Below are 27,241 nucleotides of genomic sequence, written 5' to 3'. Positions count from 1 at the left end.
TCAGTGTGTGTCGATAGTTAAATGAAATGAGAAAGAAAAACTGGCTATTATTGTCCCTTGTCTGTTTTGATAGGCTTTATTTTATTTATTTATTTTTTTTTTAACTTTGTGCCGTGGCCAGGTCTCCCTCAAAACAGATATAAATGTCAAGGGACTGTTAAACTTCTGAAAAAAACAACAATTTGAATTAAACAGCTCCATACATCTATAAGGAATCAGTATGAAATTATTAAGTGATGATTTATCAAGTGCTCACATGACTCATGCATTTTAAAACATATGTTTTGTAGCCGTTTCTGTTACGTTTTAAATCAGGTCGGTGCAGTAGCTCATGATAAAGCTATACAAAAACAAATTATTTCAAAAACCAACTGCACCTGATTTCAGATCCGCACCAAACTCCTCGCACATATTCTTCAGTCAGCCTTACTGCATTTATGAGATATTGTGCCAACTGACAAAAAGATGAGGTAGTGAATAATTTGCACACCCTGTGAAAGCAGAACCTGCTCACCTTTAATTTAAAATCATGTTTTTATCACATTACAATTATGAAAAGCTTAATTTAAAATCTCTTCTTAGCTCAAAAAGATCTCCTCAAGTAAAGGAGTAAAACTGAAGTTCAACGAGGAAATTTGAACTTTAATTTACTTTAAGTTTATTTGGCCGGGTTGTTCTGTTTTTGAATCATGTTGATAATTAGCATAAAGGCTCGAAGTCCCTGATACACTGAGACTGTTTCTGTTATGGTGCTTTTATTACAGCTGCTAAAATTGGAAGCCATTAAAGTTGTGAAGGAATCATTTCTAACATTCAGCGCTGAAGGCTTTCTTTTTTTTGTATGTGACCAGGACCAGACGCTGTCACTCAAGAGTGACAAGAAGGACGGAGAGAAAGAAAGAAAAAGCAAGTGTGTGTGTGTGATGGAGACAGAATGAGGGGAGGAAATAAAAAAAAGAGTGTGAGCAGAAGACAGGAAAGTACACTTGATTGAGGAGAGGATTTACAAAAGACTTGACCTTGGTGCATTTGAATTATATGACTCTGTGGAATGGCTGCATACTACTCGTCTGAGGCTTTCTTTTCACTCAACAATAATTTTTCTTTTTTTTTAACGATGAAAAAAAACATTTTGGCAACTTGTTAACAGTGTCTTCAGGGCGGAGGGTCAAGAGGTCTCTTAACATACAGTGAACAAAGATGGAGATACTGTTTTTTTTTTATGACTGTCTAAAAGGAACAAGACCTCGCTGACAGGCTTTTTATATCACATCAATGGCAGCCTGATGAATGCCTGGCCGGTGACCAGCTCCTACACAATTGTGCCATCTTCTGGTATAAATGGGAAAAATCTATCAAGGACGGGGAGGACCTCAACAGGGATTATGTTAAAGGATAACTTTGTTTGAGGGCAGTTAAGCTGCGGAAAAAGAGAAAATCCGGATTTATTTGGCTGCATAGGTGCTTTTTTCCCCATTTTCTCTCAACTTCAAAACCACTTTGTCAAAATATCTTTCAAAATATCTCATGAAGTTCTAAGGGTTGTCTAAAAAGTTTGCAAGTCGATAATTTACTTGTAATATCCTCAAAAGCTTTCTAGGAAGAATCGTCTTGATTTATCAAAACATATCAATACTGAATATTTAACTTTCTGGTGTCAGCTCAGCTCTCTCTCTTACACTGTCACTGCAGTGACTTTGCTGTTCTCTGCTACTGACCAAGAAAATAAAAGTTAGCATTGTCATGGTAACTAAACTCATTTTATATAAAAACTTTCACACAAACATGCAGCCCAAAGCACTTCACAAAATGATAATAAAACAATAACATTTTAAAAATGAGGCAGTTAAAGTCTACAGAGCCTCGATATATTTCAGAACTTTAAACTGTTTACCCTCAATGTCAATTTTGCCCTGTGGTTTCCAAAAATGTTGACATTTTGTTAATGGGGCACAGTATCTACATAGTGGTACCTAAACTGTGTTTTAGTCAATGAACTAGAGCTGCAACAACTAGTCGATCAACAGAAAATTATTTAGTAACTATTCTGAAAGTTCAATAATGATTTTAGTAACTTTTAAAGAAAAAAGCAGACAAACAGGTACTGGTTTCATGCTTACGGAATATGCAAAATTTATGCTTTTCTTTGTCATACGTGTTAATAAACTCGAGAAAACGAATAAATGAGAAAATAATACACAATTTAATCCATAATCAAGACAATATTTAGCTGCAGCCCCACAGTGCACAGCAGGTCAGTTAAACATACAAAATCTGAAAAGTCCAATGGTAACACTTTAAATTAAGGTACACATATTCACTTTTAATTAGCTTATTATTAGATGCATATTGGCTTTTTATTAGTCTTCGTAAAATCTGTACTCTGCATGACCCTGCTCTACATCTACTAGGGCTATAACTAAGAATTTTAACCCAATAACCTCCTAATAAGTGATTATTAATAGTAAATAAAGAAGTTGTTGTACATTATCTTAATATGCTTTGCACAGTATGCGCTCTATTAGTTTGGAATACCAAAAATTATAGATGTTCTTCCTTAATAACACTTAATAAGTATGTTATTTTCTTATGTAACAAACACAAAAGTACAAATTATCGTTGTTCTGATACCAAATTCAAAAATGCCTCCTCTACTTCCTGAAATGCTGGATCAGTATCCATAAGAAGGCTACGTGAGTAAATGCCCTGCTCCATAACACGTAATTTATCTAGAAACTTTAGTCATTTCACACCTGCCACTCTAACACAGTTCCCTACACAGCAGGCTGTGCAGCCACTAGCAAACAGTGTTATACCATCAGCGAAGAAGAAATTATTTTTCAAGAATGCAAAATATCTGTTGCACAAGTGTTTCATATATTTGTTTATGCCACTTAAATGTCATTTATTTATACTAAATTGTTGCTGCAGTTAAAGTTTTTTTTTAAAGAAATATAACTTATCCCAACGATTTTATGCTTTTATGACTGAGTGTCAAACTAGATAATAAAAGAAGGTTTTAAGATGTTAATTATCTGTATTTGTCTTTGTTTTACAAAGGGTTTAATCTTAACCATGCCACACAACAATGTTAATAATCATTGCACATCCATGTTTGGTTAGTAGTATACAAGTGGTTTTTTTTTTTCTTTTAAGCCACAGTGGTACATGTTCAGGTACCATTACATCTCTACTACAAATAACTCCAAATTAAGTTTTTCTAACTCAGAATAAGTTCCACATATAACGTGAGGTCTTGCTCATAACTAATTCACTACTAGTTGACATTTATTAACCCACACAGGTCCCCATACTGATGCATATTAAGATTGTAATTCAAGTACAAGTTCCAAACTTACTATAAATAAGCAGTAATTAGAAGGTTATGAGGGAAAACTCTTAATTAATGAGCTGGCAGTTGTAGACCAGGGCTGCAACTAACAATGTTTTTCATTGTCAATGAATCTGTCGATTATTTCTCCATTAATCAATTAATTGTTTGATCTAAAAATGTCTGAAAAATGTTGATCAGTGTTTCCCAAAGCCCAACATGACATCCTCAAATGTCTTGTTTTGACCACATCCCAAAGATATTCAGTTTACTGCACGGAAGAGTAAAAAAAAACAGAAAATATTTACATTTAACCAGCTGTAATGAGAGAATTTTAACGAGTTTAACCGATGAATCTATTTAAAAATTAGTTGCTGATTAATTTAATAGTGGACAACTAATTGATTAATCAATTAATCGCTAAACTGTTGCAGCTCTACTGTAGTATGCACAGTAAGGCGTAAATAAGTACTCTGTAAAAACTAATAAAGAGCCAATATTTTACTTTTAATAGGCATGCTAATAAGCAACTAGGTACTTCTGAATATAAAGTGTTTCTGTGCAATATCTATACTTCCTCTATGCAATAATATGAATTAATTATATTTTGCTTTTCTACTGTTTATTTATTTTATTGCTTTGTGTTTTTCACTGATGCTTCTTGTGCTCTAATGATGCAAATTTTCCCACTTTGGGACTAAAAACTGACTATCTTTTCTTAAATTCCACAATCATTGTATTTAAAGAAATAGAATAAAATTTTCAAGGTCATCCCCACAGTTGGTGTGGATGGGTATGTTTCTATTTGTGGTTTGTGAAGCTGTCAGAGACGCTGATGTGTGTCTGTGTGTCTGTGTCCGTGTGTGTGTGTGTGTGTGTGTCCGTGTGTGTGTGTGTGTGTGTGTGTGTGTGTGTGGGGGCACTCCACTCGTGAAAGCATGGATGCGTATTTGGGGGTTGTGGGTGAGCCAGGGAACCGAAAGAGAAGATTGGGGAGTGATTCAATCGCTACACAAATGGATTTGGCTAATAGAAGGAGCCTCTGATCCTGACTGGTGCACAGCTGGAGCTCCCCTAATTGGAGAGGGTGAAGAGTGGAGAAGAGAGCAGAGAGAAAAGAGAAAGAGAGAATATGGCCCCGTAGAAAATGCACCTCTGCTGTAACACTATTGACTCGATGAGGATCATGCCAAACGTAATACCGGCTCCACGTGTCAGGGAACCAAAGTCATGTGGAGGCTCATCGTGGCTCAATATTCATATTCTCACCTTGAAAAGCAGCTCAATATTTTTTTGTAATGGTTCTCAGTGTTTTAAATATCTGATGAAGGGTGCCATGTGAGCACAAAGTGGCCCGCTTTAAAACCACTTCATGTCAGCGAGCACCATTAGAGAAATAACTAGGTGACAACAGGAGCCTTATAAACGTTTAGCAGCTCTGAGTACTCGCCCCACTTCGACAGTGAATTGCAGTCACTGTTAACAGAAATCAAGATACAGCATATTTGTGACGCACTGTTATTAATGACCTTCCTTGTTATTGGAATAGTTGGAGGTAGCAGGTTCAGGCATGAAATGAATTCACTTAAATTCCTGAATAGATTGCAAGAAGTGACAATTTCACATCGCTGTTGCCTTTGTGGAAGCGTGAACAGACGAGAGGGCGTTCAAAACAACCTAACAGACAGCAAGGCTGATCTTTTTTTTACTGCTACAACTACTACTGTGTAACAATGAAAGATTATAAGAGCCATTTATTATTTATATGCCTCCACTTCAGCTTTAAAAACAGGAGAAAACTAAACAGACATCACATCTCAGCAAAAAAAAAAAAAAAAAAAAAAAAAGTGCAACGCAATAAACCTCCTATATCCCAAAGCAACCACAAAGATTCTGTTTTTGGTTAACTGTCTATGGTTTAAAAAGCTGTAGAAGTTTGTGCATGTTTGTTATTTACGTGTGACAGACTTAAGCTGATAAGGATAAACAAAGATGGACTTTAGAGCTTGATTAATCAAAGTCCATCAAAAGAAAATTATTCGCCAACTATTTTGATAATCCATCTAATCGTCATTTTTCAAGCAAAAATGTCAAACATATGTTGGTTTCAACTTCTTAAATGTCAGAATTTGCGGCTTATTTCAATATTTTATGATTGTGCATGAAGAATCTGTGGGTTTTAGGCTGTTGGTAAGATGGACGAGCCAAACTGAAGACGTCACTTTGGGCTCTGGGAAATTGTCGTGAGCATTTCTCAGCCATTTTGTTTGGCGTTTTCTAGACAAAACAATTAATCGCAAAAATGATAATAAGATTAGTCTTTAATGAAAATAATCCTAAACCGCAGTCTTACTAGACCTGCATGCAGGTATACTGAGTTTCAATTTTTGGGGCTGGGCCGTTCATTAGGAAAGCTGTTAAAATAAATACCATTCGCTTATCCACACTCTCGGAGCAGAGAGTGCACTCTGGGCACAGGTGGTGCAGCAGACCATCAGCAGCATTGAAAGTGAAACTTAAATGTTCATTCTGCTATAAGTTTGAATTCACTAACAAACAGCTGCTCATCTCATCCATCCATCTGATCAGATCAGCTGTAACAGATCAAAATTATCCATCCTGCAAACTACTGCTGAGGAAAAATGGAGAGTTCTGCGAGCGCTGCATTTACAGACCAACAAAAAACTCTGAATTTAGAGAGGGGACACCAAATGACACACATTTAAAAGAAGAGAAAAAAGAAAAGTTTGCTGCTGTCGTCATACTGACCTATAATTAAGATTTGATATTGTGCATACATAGCTGGATGCTACTTCTCATACATATATATATATAACTCACTAAAAAGCAACTTAAGTGAATCTCTTTGATCATTTTTTTAAACTTCATATTTTAACTCTTTACTATTTTGTACTGCAATTGCTTTGGTATGGGGGAAAAAAATTGATGAAGAAAAGTATCACAATATTTTGCATGGTAATATTGCATTGATATATGGACGTCAAGTGTTGATTTTTTTATTATATAAATTATTAATATCAGGGTTCCCACACTTTGTGTTTTTATCATGCAGAAAAGTACCAGACAGTACTCACTGCATTCTCAGGACCTCTTAATGCTCTCGGTCCCAAATGCTCGGACAGAAATTGGGAAAAGGGCTTTTGGGTATTCTGCACCCTCAGCCTGGAATTTGTTGCCAAATTACTTGAAACTCAAGGAGCTGATGTCGCTAAATGTCTTTAAATCTAAAATTGAAGAGTTAGAAGCAGATTCTAGAGAACATCGTTGTCTTTAGCCTGCCTGGTTGTACATATGACCCTCGGAGATTTCTCTTTTGACTGATAGATAGTTCTCTTGTAATGCTTATTTTAGTGCTTGTGAATTGTATTTTGTCTCCCTTTGTGTCTCTGTCTCTATTCGAAAAGAGATTCTAAATCTCAATAGGACCATCCTGGGTAAATAAAGGTTAAATAAAAGAAATAAATAAAATAAATTTCCATGGACAAAATTTCCAAACTTTTCAATGACTTTCTATTTCAGAAAAGCATGCACTTCACTGTGTCTCAGCACTTGCTGGCTCAGTTATGGTAATTTTCTAAACACTCAAGGGAAACACTGCTACACTGTTGCACATCACTATGGTGATGCTAAAATGATATCATGCAGCCCTGAGTCGATGCAGATTTGAGCTACGTTATGACAACAGCTTACTAAAAGACAAAAAGTTTAGTTTGTGTTACATTTTGCGGAAGGTTTTCCCCTGAATATGACTGTAACAATAGATTTCTTTACACAAAACAAAATCACAAAAGACTTTTCCAAAACTTTCAATATTTTTTTTTACTAACTTATGACTTTTCCTGGCCTGGAAAACAAGATTGTGAAATTCCAGGACTTTTCCAGGTTTTCCATGACCCTGGAAATAAGTAAGATTGCAAATGCAAACAAACTTTTGGTAGCCTACAAGAATAATAAAAATCAATATTATGCAATATATTTTACAGCAATACTCAGCATATCACAAAATGTTATCATCGTATCGTGGGGCCCCTGGCCACTCTGACAGAAAATTCTATCTTCCCCTTAAAGTGTGGAGCGTTAAGTGAAGTTTTGAGCATCAGGACCAAAATGTGAAGATTTATGTGCCCATTGAAAAAACATACAAAGACAACAGGTGTCCAGAGCGCCTGAGAAAGTGTGTGTGTGTGTGTGTGTGTGTGTGTGTGTGTGTGTGTGTGTGTGTGTGTGTGTGTGTGTGTGAAAGAGAGAGGGGCAGACAGTGAGAGAGCTCTTGTGTGTATTCTAAAAGCAGGGGGTCTCTTCCCATCACCCAAAACACAAAGAGCTGCTCAGCATGAACTCACCAGGGGGGCTCTTAGGAAACCCATCAGCTCATAGGGAAAGGGCAAAAAGACTTACATATAGGAAACAGGCTGTATAGGAGGAGCACACACACACACACGCACGCACATGCACACACACCCTCAAATCCTATCTGTTTCCATCCATACCGCAGAAATCTGAACCACCACTTTTACATACTGACAGAACTGACATACTGGCAGAAGAGAAGAAATATTTGTACAGCATGCGTCAAAACTTGGAAAAGAAGACCTAAACACCCCACGCTGCCCGTTTGACAATCCTCATCCTAACATCAACACATTAGTGTACAAACACAGACAAACTGTCAGATCTTGCAGGGACACTTGCACACAGAGGCAGGCCTGCGGACCCTCCCACCGTGTTCCCATTGTGGCGGCCATTGTAACAGTTTTGTCTGAGCCATATGGGCTGGTTTAGGGATGTGGACCCCCGGCAGCTGAGGCTTTGTCCCCGTGTCACAGAGGTCGCTGGGATTGTGTTCCCAGCTAATTCCCTCTTTCAGGGACTGCAGATCAGAGTCTATAATGATCTGGGCGGCCTAGCACAGGGATTACTGCTGCTGCCTCTGACATCAACAGGCTTGTGCTTCTCTGTGTGTGTGTGTGTGTGTGTGTGTGTGTGTGTGTGTGTAGGGAATGAGAAAGAGAGCGAGATATATAGAGAGAGAGATGACATCTTAAGATGAAACATTGTCGCTCTGCCTTAACAACAGGAATCAATTGATTCCCCCCTCACACCAAACCCACCCACCACACCAAAATAGATACACCCCACCTCCTCGACACAGACAACCACACACACACACACACACACACACACACACACACACACACACACACACACACACACACACACACACACACACACACACACACACACACACACTCTGAGTTTTCCACCTCATTTCCCTCAATCCAGCTTATGCAAACATTATTAGCGGAGAAAGTGAAGGCGGCGAAGGGAGAGTAATAGCTTCTTGTGTCTTCACTGACCTCCGTTGTCATCATATGGTTTACAAATTACAGAGTGCCGCCTGAATTTGACACCTCTGGTGTAGCCGCTTCTGTCTGACTGAAACTAATTAATCCACCATTTAAATGTTACGATCTGCTGTTCCTCTTTGACCATGGCAGATTTCACCAAAATGTAAAAAAAAAAAAAAAACCCTCCATCAAAAGTAAAGGTTCAGTTAAATAAAAGTATCAGCCAAACACAAACACACAAATCACAAGCTCTTTCCTTCCTATCCTTAAATCTCACAGCAACATACTGCATATACTTTGACAGCACTGCAAATAAAACATCTTAATGACTGATTTATCAGTTGTCGAATAATTGTTATCATCTCTAACATAAAGTATTGTCGTGGCAAAAATAATGAATATAAAGGTATTTGATGTCATTGTGTATAATAATAGTAACTGTATGAACGTATGATTCATCCATGGTCGTGTTAACGTATTTGCAGAGGCCTCAGACTCCTTCACCGTCTACATGCAGGCGTACGACGAGGCTCCGGGGTGTGTGAAGGTTAAATTACTGCAAATCCAGACCTTGTAGATGTAGTTAAACGCAGCTGTATGACGTGTGAAATAGACTATATAAGACCGAATCCTTGTTCTGTTTTTGGTATGTCTGTCCATGTACGCGCTGCACCAAGAACAAATTAGAAGCGCTCTAATTTGTGTTGTCATTAAACTCATATATAAACTCATATATATTTATTTTATGATTCATGAAGATGAAGATTGACCAAGAGGACAAGTTTGAGTCCAAGAGCTGATAAATACCCGTGACTCCTGCAGTCATTTGTCCCAGGAGTAAAATCAATTGTAACTTTTCCCATTAAATACAAAAGCCAGATGTTCGTGGGCGTTTGGTGGGTTTTTGTGCGGCAGGAAAGGAGCTTTAGAACATCTTTAATATGTATTTATTGGACTTAATTTTTCTATTTTATATAAGTGCTCAACAAGTTGATATATCAAAAAGTCAAATGGAAAATTAATCTGCAACTGTTTAAATCATTTTTGAATCATTGAAAGGACGATTTACTGATTTACTGATTTACTGAATTACTGAATTACTAAATGGGTTTTGGACTGTAAAGCGAGCTAAACACCAAACAACTTTTCAAGAAATTTTACTGTGACAGACAAATTTACAATGTCAAAAAACATAAATTCTTACCTCAGTTGGTGTGCTCTCCTGTGATCTTGATCCTTTGGTGTAGGGTGGACAGTCTTTATCTCATCTTAACGTTCTGGAAAAAAAAAAACGTGTTTAATATCATCATAAGTTTTTAGTCTTGGCTCAGGCAAACAGTGAACAACAAGTGCGCTCTCTGGAGCACCAAATAGGAAGCAGCAAACTGAGTAGACAGCAAACATGGAGGGGACTCTGCAGAGGCACAAGAACTCGAACAAGCCTCAGTTGTCTTGTACTGAGGAAAAAGAGGAGAAACTGGTGGATCCACAGCAGTGTGCGGCATCTTTTAGCCTCCCTGTCTGCTTTGGTTTATCAAAGACGCCAGCAAAGCAACACAGAACGTAAAACAAGCAGAGCAGAAATGTCAGACAGGTCGGGTCACAGTGTTTAACTATATATCTTTACATGTTATAGTTAAATCTGAAAATGACAACAGAAATAAACAAGTTTGCTGATTTCACATATTGCCACAAGTCAAATTAACTACCAGCTGTCTACGTAGAAGTGTAAGTGAAACATCATTTTGCGTTTCTATTGAGCGATGTTATGCGACTTCTCTTATGATAACAGTCCAGTAACCATGGCGATGGATGTTCAAAACATTAGCAGGTTTATTTCTATTGCAGCCACTGCACTAGCCGTCATTATTTCCAATCGAAGGCAACGTAGGCGTGTTATGCGAGCGATAGTGGAAAGGCCAGCCCATTATACGCTGGAGTGGCCACGTATGACGAATTTCTGGGAGGTGATAGTCCACTATTTCACTAAGGAATTGTGGATTCAAAACTTCTGGATGATCCGCTCAACTTTCGAAAGAGTTATGCGATGCAATAACACCTCTTGAAGCAGCTGCAGCATCATGCCCGAGGGAGCCAGTTGCTACCAAGAAGCGCATAGTCATAGCTATTTCTAAATTGGCTACCTGTGTGGAGGACAAGGTGAAAACGAAAAAAAAGATGTTTCCATTGCAGTTTTACAAATTATGGCTTTTTCGGATTGTCTGAAATACCACCTCATGCAAGTGTGAAATTTTTTTTTCGATAAATTGGAGTTTTTTCGAAGTTGATGTTTTCCCATTAGGCCTATTTTAAATTGGCAATATCAATTTGTGCAATTTGAAGGTTATTGGAAACACGCCTATTGCGACTGTCATAATCTGAGGGCAAAATGTCAGAGAGAAATCGGTGGATTTGTGGAGTGAAGTAGAGTCGGTATTTAATTTGTTGTATATCCGATCCCCGACCAGCATTTATTTTAATGAGAACATTTGGCCTCTCGTTCCCAGTCTCCTCCCACTAAAACAGCACAGCTAACCAACAGAGGCTGGAGGAAAGTGACAAAATCCATAATGTAAAGTCGTTTTTTATGCAGCAAATGATTTTATTATTTCAGTAGGTTACCAAAAGCTTGATTTTGACTTGCAATGTTAATAATTCACGTATTATAAAAAAAATTGAATATAGATATAATATTGCCACAGAAAATATCGCAAAAACTATACTGTTTCGATTCCCCCCCCACCCCTTCTGATTATAACAACATTTTCCTTGGATGAACACAACTGTATACAATTGTTTTTAAAAATGTTAACCCACTAGCAATACTGGTGCTGAGAAGCGGCGAGTTAAGCATGCTCATTTCTTGTTTATACCGGCTGATATATTCACGTTGTTCTAAAAGTATCAATGGCTGTTTACTAAATGTGGCTGAGTAGAAAAGTAGCATAAAATAAAAGTAAAGCAAACTAAAAGTATTTAAGTATGGCACTTTAAATTCTGGCCATTGTTTATCTATAATTATATTGCAACACAACGAAATGTTTGAGCATGTTTTGCTTCATGATGTGAATTGACACAAAAAAGAAGAATGAATAAACAGAAGTTTCTTTCTCTGAACTTGAAGGTTTCAGCATTCAGCGAGAGCAGCAGAAGAAAAGCCTGCATTCAAATTAATGGCTTACTACAACAAGAGCATATCAATTACTTCCAGGAAAAACTACAACACACAATAGATTTTTTTATATTTGAACACTGTTATTAACAATGTTTGGCAGGCATGCTTCCAGGAAATATATCCTGAGTAATAATCAGATATGCATGTCTCCTTGAGAGGAGAGGCATCTACGTCCTAAATGAAGAGCACTCACAAACATACACACGCTAAAGACGAAGCACCCACTCTTCAAAGAGTGCCCTCAAACAACGCAGCTGAAAATAAAACTTTGTTTTCCTTTACTTCACTTTTAATTTTCTGCTCTCAGTTGTTTCTGTAGGCGTCTTTCCATATTTTATTCTCTTTCTTCTTTACCCTGGTAAAAGGGACTTTCATTGAAATTCATGCTCTCAAGGACCGGCACCCATGCAAGGCCAGAAGATAATAGGCCGACCTATTTACCCAGCAGTTTATTTATCTTTTTTTCCCTCCTCCTCCCCCTGGCTTTGGATTGATCATGGTCGTTGTAAGATGACAGCTGTCTCCCGTGCATTAGCATTGCAAATGACGTGGAAGAAAAAGAAGTGGAGCTTCAGTGTGTTAAAGCACAGAGCTGCAGTCTGTCTGGGATCAGCAGCCTGACCGAGCGCTGCCAGGACGCTGTGGGACGAGGAGCAGCTGACAGGGGACACGGAGACAGCAGTGGACCAAAACACTACATTTCCACAACAGATCAGTCAGCCGTTTGATTGCATTTTGAATATCATCCTTCATGACCTCAATCATGGCCAGCGGCCACATGCACAGATAGCAATTAAATCTTTTTTTTTTTTTGGTTGATTGGTTGCCAGTCGTAAGCGCTTTACTTAATCGATTATTGGTAAAATTAACGATTGATAAATTGATAAAACAGTTAAAAAAAAACAGAAAACAGAAAAGGTTTGCTACCAAATGCATTTCTCCTCAATTAAAGCTCACAGCAACATATTGCATATACTTTTACAGCATTTCAGTCTATCGATTAACTGGTTAAAGTTCTCATGTTCGATTAAAGGACAGATTAATCAATTATTAGTGATTATTAGTTGTTATCATTTCTTTTTTTATTAGCCTACCTATATACTGAGCATGATTCCTAAAATGTTAACAGAAATACAGTAAATCAAATATATTTATTTAAAATGAAGCGCCATCTAAGGGTGAAATTTACTGGGTTGCTCGGGGGTCCCATGTGCATATGAAACCTAAATTTGGTTGTAATTTAACCTTATTGAAGTTTAAATGAGTTACATGAAGAAAAAAATGTTTTCTTCTACACCTCACAGTTCACAAACTATTTGCCAAAGTGTTAAATCCATAGGCTGTATATAATGGTGGCACAATTTATGTATTTTTTTATTGAACAAATCAAAATGTTTGCATACATAAGTTCCGGGTAGAAAACCCCGACGTCAGGTTTGGGCACCTCATCAGTAATGGAAATTACATTATATTACAACATTATCTCAAGCACTGTTCATCATAGTTTTCTGTTTGGGCAGAAGACCATGTGTTACTACAAGCATACCGGGGAGGCAAACGTATGCACTGCATCTTGACACAGAGAGGTTGGGCAGCAAGATTTAGGCAACAAAATTAATTGGTTGTGGTAAGAAAAAGTTTGAATGTCACCAGAAAAAAGGGCGGTTTGTGGTTAAATTCCACAGGGTACATCGGAGCTGTGCTACAGCCACGGCACGGCCTACGGAGCCAATTGCAGACATTTTCGACAATGCTTGTGATTCCACCGGGCACGCCTCTGTATTCTCTTCAGTAGGGGGATTAATACTCCTGCTAACAGGCACTGTACATGAAATAAACAGAAAGTAGATAATAATTAGGAACAGCACTGTATTTTTTTTAACAAAATCTCCTATTTATCTATTTCTTTCACAATTGAATTATTCATTATTCATCTGTATAATTATTTAAATATTAATTAAGATGGATTTGTTTTTAACTAATACAGCGACAAATCTTCGATTATTTTTAATTATTTTATGTATAACTTATTTTTCATACTGATCTGTATGATTATCGAGATAAGCATGTTTTTTGACTGAAACATGGCCACAATTCTTTGATCTACTTCATTCATGGCTGGACTGTAGGCTGCAGCACAACAAGGTGGGTAAAAACATCAGTAAACAGGATTTAAACAAACAGAGTAGGAAAGCATTTATATATGTAGCCTACTCTGCCCAAAAATCAAGGAAAGATTACCACAAAATCAAGATAAAATGACAAAATAAGCACAATCTCAGCAAGTCTACAGTCAGGATGCTTCTGAAATGCTCAGGGACGCTCCCGGTGGAATATAGAGCCGCATGGAGGTTACTGGTCTCAAACACCAGTTTCCTGTCCTGTGGCTTCCTGTCTTTAAACTACTTCTGTTTCTCTGAGCGTCTGATAATGACACAGATGAGTTTACATTGGATGCACGTGTCATTATAGTGATAAAGAGGAAACTGTAGTGGCATGTTTAAACGCTCTAAGAGTGAGACCAGGCCAAGTTTCATGTCTTTATCATCTGTAGTTTTTAAGATTTTTGATTAGAAAGTGCTTCACATTTTCAATGCTGTTTTCTTCCGCCTTCTATTTTGAAGCAGTGCGGTTTTTCCTTGCAGATGGTCATATATTCAGCTCTTTTTTGGGGTCATGGGATGGTCAGTCAATGCAGAATTACAGATTCCTATTCATAAAAAATCGAATGGTGCAAGGACACTGCTCATATTGTGCTGAAGGAGGAGGAACACATTTTCTCTGGCCATGTGATGAATGCAGCTTTATAAAACCAGGATCGATTAACACAATGTTTTAAACCTCCACACAGTTCACATGTATGTTGGTACCCAAGGACAAATCTTATTAATATCACTTCTACTGGGAGGAAATACAGGTAGGTGATTGTTCCAAACCCCCGCAAAGAGGTATTGTCATGGTAACGGGTGAGCACTTCAGACAAAGCCGCGTGTATCCTCAAACACACACACATGCACATGAATGCATTAGCAGGCGGACAGAAATCTGACAGAAACAAGACAAAAGGCAGCGCTGAGAGAGAGGCTTGAAGTTTACATGATAATACAACATGTTATGATTACTTCAGCTTCTCTCTGGTTATGTTTGTCAAGCAGCAGTGGAGGAATGTCTTAAAGTACATTTAATGAAGTACTTGTACTTTACTTGAGTGTTTCTATGTTGCGCTACTTAAATTCCAACTTCACTACACATCAGAGGGAAATATTTGTACTTTTTTTTTTACTTTACGTATTTATTATAGTTGCTTTGCAGATTAGAAGCTGAAGTCTATAAAATACAAACCAGCAGTTCTCAAAATTTTTGGCTTGTGATCACTTACAAAAAAGCAGTGTCTTGTTGGGGCTCCAACCGAATTTAGAAAGGGGACACAGAATGCGTAGAACTGGACACACACAAGAAAATACCGATAATACCCCCCAACATACTGAACCTTAATTCTGTGATAAACACTAACACTGTAGCCTACCTTTCACTCCACTGTATTTGTCTGACAGCTTTAGTTACTTTTCAAAATACAGTTTTTCACACCTGTCCTGTGCAGTTTTAATTTTTATTTTTTTCTGCTAAACTAAAGGATGAAGTTTGCTTTATGTGTTGAGAAAATTCTCCTGCCTATTAAAGATACAGTTGGTAACTTTAATGAAAATAACTTGATGTCATAATTGCTAAAACTGTCACTATATTCTGGAGAAAATAAAAAATGTGCAAAATGAAATGCTGTAAAGTGAGAAAGTTCAGCTGGTGGGAGGTGCATCATTTGACTGTTTGGTGGCGGGGTAACTAACTCTTATTTTAAAGACAAATAGTACACTAAAAGGTTTCTGAATCAAGAAATAGGCAATGCAAATAATAATCAGCGCTGCCAAGTTTGGCGGTTTAACCCCAGTTCACGAGCAGTGATCGACAGCTGCTGTAGATACTCCTCAGATCTGATTTGTTTTTTTGTTTGCGTGCAGTGAGGCTATTAGAAATACTATAAGGCAATAAAGAAAGTAGAGGAGTATGATTTTTTTTACAGATTATATGTCTCATTTAGTGCTGAGTGAACATAGTGACAGCTATGACTGACATTTATTTTTTGTAAAAGTCACCAGTAGTTTTAAGCTAAATAAACTCTAAAAACCTTCTTGGATCGGCTGGAAAATGCATCGCCTCAAAGCTGAACACGTCTGTTTTTGTGACACCATGAAAAGTTTTTAGACTTTTTAAAGATAATAAATTCTCACAGGACAGTGATGCTAAAAACATATGACCTTATAGAATATAGGGCATTGCTGTGGATTAAATTACTGAACAGTATATGAAGGAGTTGAAATGAGCTCAACTTTTTACAGCAGTAAAATGCATCCACATTAATGCACCAGGAATATTAATCCAAAAACATCAGATATAATCAGGGTACCTACGGGTGTCAGACACTTAAATTTAAGGCTTTTTAAGACCTTTTCAAGATAAGATTTAAGTTTAAGACAAAGGTAAGTAGTATATACAGAATATGGTCCCTTGCAGAGGCAGGATTTATGCAGTAATATTGTTATTAGAGTGAGTAAGGTTACTCCAGGTGTAAAATTAAAAGACAGTGTTGGGTTTGATGGTAAGTTTAAAGATTTGTAACATCAGAAATGTGGACATTTACACAAAAGAGTTTGACTTATTTTGACCAAAATAAATTAAAAGATGGATAAATCAATTGGATAAAATGTTTGTGACAATTAAGACTTCAATCAAATGTAAGACTATTTAATAACTTTTAAGGCCTAATATTCATAAAATTAAATCTAAGACATTTTAAGACTTTTTAATGACCTGCCGACACCCTGGATATAATAGAGAGGTAACATTTTACTGCGCAATATTTTTACAAAATTTTGCTGATAATATGTACATACTTCTACTTCAGAGAGGTTTTGAATGCAGGACTTTTACTTGAAATTGAATATTTTTAGTTACTTCAGTACAGTATCTGCGTACGTCCTCACCACCACGTTACCTGAGAAAGATCAGCAGCTTCTCTGCTCGAGCCCACCTCAGATTTCACGGGGCCAAAGAGACGCACAGAGGAAGGACAAGTAAACTGGCTCTGCCCTTTACAAATGTTAGAGTGGAAATCCTCCCACTGCCAGTCGCTCACACAGGACCACAATTAAATTCTTCGCCCTCTCATTCTCTTCCTCTTTTTTGTCTCTTGAGAGAAGACACCTCACTTGAGAAACCACTGAGGCTGCTTTTTAGAGGTCCCTGTGTGGCAGGGTGACAGAGGACACCACTCTCTGCCTTTTCTCTCATTTGGAAAGACCCAGTGAAATTGAAAAGGGGGTCCTCAGCTCCCTCCCGAAGACCCTCTCTACCCCCTGCTCCCCTCCGCCTCACCCCACCCCAGCGTCCCCCCGCCTCGGCCTGGGTGGACTCCCCCGGTCGGTTCTCAGACCTCCCCTGTCTGTGTGATACCAGCGGTATTGTGAGAGGCTGACAAAGAACAGGAAGCCCGGGGGTCGGCAGGGCAGGCCTGAAGGTCAGCTCAATCAGGCTCTGTATGATGGATGCAGCGCGGGGGCCGGGTCACCTGAAAATGCTCCAAACAAGATGGCCCCCATACACACTCTCTGCACTGGTCCTTTCTCAGCCTCCACTCCTTAATTCTCTCTCTCACACACACACACATATATACAGTTTTTGTCTACATCCTTGTGCTGACTGTCGTGTTTTAACCATTTGAAGCAATGGCGCTTGATTTCAAAAACACAAGAAAGAAAATCAGCAAATTGACATGAAATGGCCCAAAAATGTGAAAGAAAGTATGCAAAAATAAGTTAAAATTTGAAATAAGAAACAAAAACGTACAAGCAAATAACCTGAAAAACCTTTAAAAAATAATATATAGTCACTTTAGAATTTTGAGGTTCCATCTGACATTTTTGTCCAAACTGAGTTATTCTTATATTCTTATTCTTTGACAGCTTGTTAACATTATGCAAGTTTTTCAAAGTTATATGAATTTTTGGTCTTTTCATTTAAAAACAAAAAAAAGTTCATAACAATTTTTGCTATTTAGAAAACTTTCAAATTTTTTTTACATGGCCCAAAAATTATAAGAAATACGTAAAAATGTAAAATAAAATTACCTGAAAATAAGCAAAAAGGTAAAGTAAAAAAAGAAAAACAAACGAGTAAATGACCAAAGGAAAAGGAAAAATGATATATTGTCACTATAGAATTGTAAGGTTCTATCTGACATTTTTGCCAAAAGTGATTTATTTTTATATTCTTATTCTTTGACAACTTTTTAACATTATGCAACTTTTTCAAAGTTTTATGAATCTTTGGTCTTTCAATTTAAAAAGAAAAAAAAAACGTTCAGATCAATTTTTACTATTTAGAATGCAAGAACTTTTTTTTTTTTTAACTTTTTTCTGAAATATATTATGATAATAATTATAAATATAGTTTTGACATTTCCCCATAGTTTTGAGATACATTTCTAATCCCACAACCTGAATTTCAGGTCATTTTCCTGTCATCTTTTACTTATTTATTGCAATATGCAGGGCATTTCTTGTAAGTTGCTCATTATCATGTTTCTCAAAAGAAATCAAACCAAAATGCTGCACTTTCAAAAGGTTTAAATGCTTATGGGCAGGCTCAGTCCTACAGATGGAATGAGATGTTTCTGCTGTCACTCAAAACATTTTCCCAGAAATTTTACAAGATCTTGACGTGGGAAATTAGCAGTAAAGGGGAGTTTTTTGCGGATCTGTGAGTGCAGGACAGGCCGAGCCCTTCATTCATTTATTTTTCCTCAGCAGCAGTTTGTAAATCAGATCAGATTGATGGATGAGAGGAGCAGCTGCTTCAGAGGCGAGTGAAAGCAAATTTTGAGACCCAGCGCAACATAGCGAACAGTTAAGTTTCACTTTCAATGTGCAATAAAACAGTGTAAAAAAAACAGTATGTATGTATGTATATATATATATATATATATATATATATATATATATATTCCAAGAGCGCACATAATTAACAGTCCAGCTCCAAAAAATAGATGGCTCCAGATGTTAATATTGTAAAATTGTGGCAGGCTGCTACAAATAAACAAATGTATGGAAAATCCTGGGTCACCTAATATTTAAAAAAAAAAGAAAAACATTATCTATCAATGAAACAATTTATTTAGCCATTAATTTGCATATGAATGCATATGAATGAAAATCTAATAGTTGTCCAATAAAAAACTGTTGGCAGTGCGGCATATCGTCAGTAATTCAGACACTAAATAGTGGATCAAAATGTGGGCCAAAAAAAACTAAAATGATCCGCAAGGTTAAAAATCATTGGTTAAAAAAATGTGTGTGTGTTGGGGGGGGGTCAAAGCAGCCTGAGCCCTGTGTGTCAGTGGGTGGGACGAGTCATGTGTGTGTGTGTGTGTGTGTGGTGTCCATGGTCGTCATGGAGACCCCTGTGTGTGGGAAGCAGTCCAAACATGACAGGGCTGAGTTTACTGACTCAAGGTGACTGGGCCGAGGGCACAGCAGCACACAACGGGGGGACAATGGCCGCTCCATTAGTGCTAATGGGGGACACATGTAACAGGATTAGGGTGAGGACACCTGGGGGAGGGGGGGGACCACATGGGGAGATGGTACACCCGTCACACCCCCCAACTCTTTTCTGTCCTGTCCCACTCCATCAAACTTGCACAAAACCAGGAGTCTGCTGTGGAGGGACGGCTGCCCACCATGAGGTTTGACATTTTTTGAGAATTTGTGAATGTGTCGACAGAAAACTGCAGAGTGAAAATCCAATCACTAGCATTTTCTATGTTTTAATAATGAGATATTTCTGCTGTGCTCTGATTTATGAAACTGTTTCAAAATTGGTCAAATAAGCTTGAAAGACAATGAAAATCAAGTCAGAATCAAAGCTTTCTGCAGTATTGACTATAATTAACCAGTAAGCAGCAAAAAGAATCTTTAATCTAAACAGAAAGAGCACTACAGCACTACAAAAATACTTCATCAAAAGAATAATTCATGCTTTTAAAATCTAACATTAAAAAGTATGGAAGTATTGACAAGGACATATAGATACAGCTGGGGGCCCATTTTAATATTACACACTTGTGTCACTCTGGCTTTTTAATATCAAGCTTCAAAAAATATTACACATTAATATTATTTTCTACTTTTTACTTTGACCAAAATCAGTCCTAATCATAAATATAAAATATTCATTCATTTTCAGAATTTTAACCCTTTAAATTACAGTTTTTTTGTCACAATGCCACTATGTTTTAAGATGAAATTATTTCCAATATGCTATATGCAAAGTCGTTTTTTTATTATCACATTGTGACAGTGCACCTGGTGGAATTAGTGTGTATTTTCTTCATGTGCCAAATATATAGTAGTAAAAAATTACCTCATCAGGTGGAAAATAGAAAAAATTCCAAAACAAAAGCCCAGAATGACACCCAGAAATAATGTTTTTTCATGCTTCGACGGCTGTGGAATCAAAAACTGCAGTTTGAATGGGTTTCAATGGTGCATTTTTTACACTAAACAGTATGAGTGTAACAAGTGAGCTGAGCTGGACATTCAAAGATTTAACCAAAATACACAATCTTGCTAAAAACCACCACATGCATGAACACAGCCGAAATGATCAAAATATTAAGAATGAAAAGCCAAAAAAACTGAGCCAGAGTCCCTAAGGGTTAAAAAAAAAAGTCTGTAAAGAGACAAGTTTCTGCAAAACAGCGCGGCGTCACCACAGCTCTGGCCCTCCCAGCAGCAATGGAAATCAAACAGAAATAAATCTGAGACAGAGGTCAATGAATCCTTACTGGCGGACTGAGAATCGTCCCCGCTCGTCCCGCCCCTCCATCCCTCCCAGCTCATCCCTCATCCCCACTCTCTCCGTCTCCCCCTCCTGCAAATTCCTGCACTCTGCCCAAGACGCCCAGTCAATTAATAAGACATTGTCTCCTCCCCTCGGAGCCCGTGCACAAGAGGCCACCCAGGAGCCAGCGGGACTTCCCTCTAAAGCTGCTTCACTGGTGGCCCCCAGGAATGCCAGTCGCTTTGGGAACAGGCAGAACGGGGCAGAGCGGACAAGGAGGGGGGGTCTCTGGGAAGCTGGATAATAGAAACAGCCCCATCATGCTCATGTGCTGGGGCAGACCAGTCAAAAATTGGAGGGCAACAAAAGGAAATGCGTTCCACTCCCAAGGATCGGAGCCACTTCACCCCTCTACAGTCCTAAACCCTACCCTCTGTAACACACACACACACACACACACACACACACACACACACACACACACACACACACACACACACACACACACACAGAGCCATGCTTTAGGGAACACTGCTCCGGCTTACATTCACTTCCTGCTGGTTTACCATAAACTTATCCCACAGCACTAATCTGAACCTGCGAGCCAAAAATCACCATCAGACCTGGTTCAAAACATCTGCAGGACTAAAGCGGTGTCAAGAGTCCCGGCAAGTATAGACCATCACCACACACACATTCAAACCAGGGCTCAGAGCTCAAACTCCACCAGCACGTCCCGTCCCATTACAGATTCATTCCTCAAATCCCCAACCGCAGGAAACGTCCTCACGACTGTGTTTGTTTATTTCACATCTGGCATCTGAATTACGAATATTTGGCACTTCATTATAGCATTTATTATTGTTTTCAGTTCACCGTAAACCTGCAGCGAACAGCCCCGGGCTAATATTTGTTTAAATCGATGAACTCATCAGGCTTACATTTGGGACAGGCAGATACTCGTTTCACACAAAACTTGCTCAGCAAAGATGGAAATACAGTCAAGCTGTTTTTTAACCCTTTGAGACCTGGGCATTTTGGCTATATTTTATTAAAAAACATGGTAAGAAGGTATGAGCAACAAATATTAAACTGAAAGTGTCTCCTCGACTCAAAGTGACAAAGAAATGTTTTTTTCTAAATTTGATGTGAAAGAACTGCAGAGACCTACGACTACAACCAGGGAGAGAAAGACTACTGTAATATTTTACTCAAACAGAAGAAGTGCCGTCACTTTAAATCATTTTTACACAAGTGTAAGTATCCTCTGGTTGGGCAATGATATCAATATTATATTGATATCATGATATGAGATATCTTTCATGGTTTTAAAGGCTGTATTATAGTAAAGAAATGTAATTTTCTGAACTTTCTGAACCTTCACACACTTAGTAATTATATACATATTACTGATTATTTATCAAAAATCATACTGTGTAAATATTTTGTGAAAGCACAAAGAGTCAATCCTACATTTTGAAAATCAAAAATATTTGGTTAAAAATATTGTGATATCTGATTTTCTTCCATTTTGCTGTGTTCTTAAGTAGCCAATAGAAAAAATGACTTGTGTAAAAAATGAATTCAAATAAAATATTTGATGAAAATTTGGGATTTTTTTTTTTTTTTTAATTTAAATTTCAAGACATTTCTAGGATTTTAGAACATTTCTCGGATTTTGGGACATTTCCTTCTAGAATTTGAGGACAAATCTAGGATTTTATGACGTTTGTAGGACTTCAGAAGGGTTTTTTTTAGGATTTTAGTACATTTCTTAGATTTTAGGACATTTCAAAAGACTTAAGGACATTTTTAGGATTATAGGACGCTTTCAGGATTTTAGGAAATTCCTGGGATTTGAGGACATTCTTCCACTGGCACTGTTTTTAATAAACAAGCTCTATTTTCATGCTGTTTTATGCTCTCTGACACCTTTATATTAACAGTACAAAAACAATTCCCAGTGCTAATCACTTTATTTTTACTGTAAATTAGAAAACAGTTGAGGGGGGCCACTGTTTGACCCGTGGGCCATACGTTGAGTATCACTGCTTGAGTGCATAAAAGGGCACAAAGTTGAGCTTGTTTATCAAAAAGCTTTGGATAATAAACATGAAACAGTTCAGTATTGGCGCTATAAGAGTAACTCATACTGATCACCAACATCTCTTACTGCCGCCAATTCAAACCAGCCGAGACTCGGCTTAACCGGTAACGTTCAATATTATATGAACTCGACACACACATATTTCAATATATGCACATTTATATATACATATAAAAGTTACATCCATCAGTAAGTATGTAGTACTCACCCGTTTTTCTGACGTCATTTGGCCCGTCTCGTGAGTCCAACACAACATTGACTTCGGTCCTCGTTTACACAAACTTTGTTTTATTGTCGCGTGCTCGCCGTTGTTGCATTACATCATTGATTATTTTGACAGACTCGGCCCTTTTAATACAACACTGTCAATCTTTACGGTAAACCATAATTATGTTGTTGCTTATATTATCGCATTGTTGAAACTTTTTCTACTGTTCACAGACTGTCGCACGCAGGTAAGACAGACCCCGGCAGTAAACATTTGAAATACGTCACTTCCGGTCAGGTGAGCGTAAAACTTAACCAACTTCAGCTTTCCGGTGCTGCGTCCTCCTGCGGCCGCAGAAACTGAGGTTTCTACTGAAGTTTCGCTCACACATTAACCATATGTGACGTGTTTTTACTCTGATGCCAACAACAATAACAACAACAACAACATCACTATTGTTGTTGTTGTTGTTTTTATTAAATGTATCACAGTACACAAAATAAATAATAATAAATTAATAAAATAATAAAATTAATGGTATAATGACTGAAAATTACTTAAGCAAAACTAAAATTAATGATTTTGCTTGTGATTTTAGAAAAAAGTCCAACACTTTGTGACAATAATGAGAGTAAATGTTGATGGTTACTTCTACCCTGTTTCAACTTCATTTAACATATTTTAGATCTTTCAGTCTGTAGTAAGTATAAGTGCTGTTTGAAACGACAATAAAGCAACATAAAATGACCAAAAGACACATAAAGTTACCCCAGAGAGACCCAAATAACTACAAAACAACACAAAACCAAAATGGGTTTAAAAAAAAGACCTAAAATGAGCACAGAGAGACAAAACAACCACAAACAGACAAAAAAGACAACCACAGGGAGCCACAAACTTACTACAAAGCAACATAAAATGACCGAAAGAAACACAAAATTAGTAAAACAAAAAAAAGACACAAAATTAACAGAGACACAAAAATACACATTAGACATTAAATAACAAAAAAAGGGCAAAACAGCAACACAGAGACACAAAACAACCACAAGGACACACTAAATGACTTTGAAGCGACACAAAATAACCAAAACAAAATATAAAATTACCTTCATAAGATACACAATAACTACAAAGCAACATAAAATGAGCATAGAGACATAAAATGAGTAAAAAAGACACAAAATGACCTGAAATAAAACACAAATGACCACAAAACGACAGAAAAAAACACAACAAAACACAAAATAATCAAAAAAATAATTAATATTACCTTAGAGATATGACAAGAGAGACATAAAATTAGGAAAAAAAGACTACAAAGAGACACAAAACCAGCGTAAAGTCTATGTGTCTTGCACCTGTGTAGGAGAGGTGGTGGGGCCTTTTGCATATCTGTGCCCAGGGGCCCGTTATTTCATAATCCGCCCATGATTGTCGAAGTTTCTTCTCCATGTCACATTTACACTTTTTGAGAGCCATAATCATAAATAATGTCAATACTAAATCAGTTGGTCATAAAAACAAAAATTTCACTGACAGATGGGGGGAGTCTTGTGGAATTATGATTGACAGCAGCACATGTTGACATGAACAATAAGCAAAAATAATTTCAGGTTGTTCACAGAGAGCTTTGAAGGTGAACAAAAAAGGGTTTTGCATAAATAGGCAGAATTACGCCTCACGGCACAACAAAGGTTCACATTGTCTTCCTCAAAATGTTTTGTCTCTGTATCAGCAATCACTCCACATTTGTAGGTAAAAATTAGAGTCTACTATGTGTTTAAGGACAAGAAAAGAACAGCTGACCACATTTTATACTTCTTTCGAGTCTGTGGTAAAAGAATTATAAAATGCGAGTCTGTCTTGGTGTATTTTTGTTTGTCTTGATTGTATTAGTTCACGATCTTCTTTAAAAAAAACTCTCAATGATGGATTTTAGAGTGCAGACCTTCCATCTTGACCACAGTATACAACACATTGTGTAGTAATGGATAATATTTTAGTGCAGAGGGATTTCAAAGAAAATAGATATCATGAACACAAACACACACACACACACACACACACACACACACACACACACACACACACACACACACACACACACACACACACACACACACACACACACACACTGCATAATGAGTTTCTCCTGCTGAACATCCAGTGATATCCACACTGCAAAATTAGCCGGGCGAAAGTGCTCTGAGTGCACCGTCTGTATTGCTGTGTATAGCGGGGTGAAACCACATTAAGTGGATTGAAAGCCATGCATACAGAAACCTTTGCTTTTTAAATATACTGCAAAAGAAAAAAAATATTCAGCTGATTGTATCCTGCGGAAGACACCGTACACTCGAAGACACGATCTGCTGCTGACTTGTTGAAGTGATGTCAGATTTGAAGATGGCAAAAACAGACATAAATCACAAAATAGGCAAAAGCGTCACTTAAAACCCTCCAAACAAAACAAAACATGAATACCTAAATATATTTGTCTTTGATGCATTTCATCTCCTTAAAAAAACAAAGGAAAACAACTCAGTAAAATGTAATAAATTTCACCCTTTTAAACTTGGAGCAGCATCACTTTTCTTGTGCGGCTTTCAGATACCTCTCACAACATTTAAACTTTTGAACCCTTTGCAAATTGGTGCAATTTCTTTAAAAGAAAATGGGGAAAAAGCAATGAGCAACCTGGTAAAAAAAAAAACATAATCCACAAATTGCAAGAAATTAGTAGATTAAAAAAATTACTTGGGGTGACCTCTAGTTCATGAGGGAAAAAAGAAAAGAAAAACCTCATCAATCAATTGTCATAAATACTTATAGAATTTACGTAATTTTATATAATTACATAACATTAAACTACGTAACATTTTCAAGCACTTTTTCCAGGTCTTGTTTGTTTGTTTATTTGATTACTTTCTTTTTTTCAAACTAATTTCTTGCTAATATTTGGGTCATTTCTTCTTGCTCAGTGGCTTCTCCTCATTTTTGAAAGAAATCAAACCAAACTGCTCAGGTTTCAGAAAGTGACATATTTGCAACATATTTTGCACATTTATAGATTGTAGTGAAGCAACAGAAACTCAGGCAGGATACTTTTTTAAGCAACTGTGCACACATTGACCTTTGACCTTTTAGCTGCATTTATTCAGACACTCTCCTGTAATAAAATATTGGTTTAATTTGGGATTATAATCTTTTTTTTTACCCAGAAACTCGAGTGGATTTTTAATTCTGTGCTAAACTGCTCAACATCAAAAACTAAAGTTTTGTTGATGTGAACCTTTCTCCGCAGAGCGGATCTGACCAGAGCGGATCTGACCAGAGCAGCCCTGCTGACTGACAGCCAAAGAGCGTCCTCTATTGTCAGTTTTGTAAAGTGCAGCGACGACACGCTCGTATCTGCTCTGTGGAGAAAAGAGCTGCAACAGTTAGTCTATGAATCAATTCACAGAAAAGTTATTGGCAGCTATTTTAATAATAAATCATCTTTTCAATATTTATTTTTAGCAGACATTCACTAGTTTTAGTTTCTCCGATGTGAATATATCAAATTTAGACTCTTTATATGTGACTTTTTGTGTGTTGTATGTCTGATGCAAGTCGTTGTAATGTTACGTTTTTTTACTTGGCTATTACTTCTTATGAACAAATTCTTATTGAGACTTTTAATATGTGTCATGTCTTGTTTTTGTGTTGTTGCATTTGGACCCCAGAAAGAGTAGCTGTTACTTCAGTGGCAGCTGATGGGGATCCTTAAAAAAACAAAGAATAAAAAATACATGCTGGTTTTCCACAAATTAATATCAGTAACGATACGTGCATTTGAACCTTTTTGTACCCAGATCAAGAAAACAGTGACTATTTGTGTGGTTTTGCTTGCAGCTAATCACAAGTGTTCTTTGATGTAATGTTTTTGTGCTTTTGACCGGCAGGAATCCAAGAGACCCGCAAATATAGCGAGGAGAAACGCCACACAAGAGTAAATCTGGGTTTGGCGTTTACTTTCAGTAACTGACAATCCTGCATAGTTTACCTTTAAAGGTTCTGCTAACATCATTTTTCACTACAACTCACAATTCTCTGGTGAATGCAGATCAAGCAATTTATCGGTAAATTACTGATAATGAAAAATTATCACTGG

The 27,241-nt window shown here is 37.3% G+C and overlaps 1 protein-coding gene across 4 annotated transcripts in view; it reads right to left on the bottom strand.

Annotated features, from left to right (window-relative positions):
- The window catches only part of LOC121953229 (uncharacterized), a 55,542-nt gene extending 30,389 nt beyond the window's left edge, over positions 1-25,153 (bottom strand). For all 4 annotated transcript variants that reach the window (XM_088087452.1, XM_088087450.1, XM_088087451.1 and 1 more), the window contains exons 1-2: positions 23,086-25,153; positions 9,905-9,977 (exon numbers count right to left, since the gene is read on the bottom strand). The gene's annotated coding sequence lies outside the window, so the exon portion shown is untranslated. The remainder of the gene's footprint in view (positions 1-9,904; positions 9,978-23,085) is intronic.
- Between the last annotated feature and the right edge of the window lie 2,088 nt (positions 25,154-27,241).

This window comes from Plectropomus leopardus, chromosome 14 (assembly GCF_026936395.1).
Source record: "Plectropomus leopardus strain MGB_pleo_1.0 chromosome 14, ASM2693639v1, whole genome shotgun sequence".
Lineage (NCBI taxonomy): Eukaryota > Metazoa > Chordata > Actinopteri > Perciformes > Serranidae > Plectropomus > Plectropomus leopardus.
Note: the sequence above shows the minus strand (reverse complement) of the source record. Positions and strands in the feature narration are given on the sequence as shown.